This window comes from Solanum tuberosum, unplaced genomic scaffold (assembly GCF_000226075.1).
Source record: "Solanum tuberosum cultivar DM 1-3 516 R44 unplaced genomic scaffold, SolTub_3.0 scf00177, whole genome shotgun sequence".
NCBI lineage: Eukaryota > Viridiplantae > Streptophyta > Magnoliopsida > Solanales > Solanaceae > Solanum > Solanum tuberosum.
This window is the reverse complement of record NW_006239101.1, coordinates 67276-67657: the sequence shown is the minus strand read 5'-3', so window position 1 is coordinate 67657 and position 382 is coordinate 67276.

The window sequence follows — 382 nt, the reverse complement described above, 5'->3', positions numbered from 1 at the left end:
TACATTTAGTATAAATTTGAATTTACGTATCATAACTAAAAAATTAGTGTATAATACATTATTATTTATGTATCTTATTTTGTTTGAGAAATACTATATTTTAAAATAAAAAAAAGTATATTATACATGTAATTGTTTCAAAATAGCTTCTTTTTGTATGTGTGATAAATAACACAAAGTTTATGTATCAAGTACATTTATATTGAACATGATAAACACTAATCAAAGATTCAACAACATTAGAGTTATGTATCAATACCTTAAATATGAACATTATACATTGCATAAAACAAAGGTTATTGTAGCAGTGATGTATCAGATCAATGATAACACTAACAAAGACTAATTTAAGACTCATAATAAACGAGATACATAAAAAATC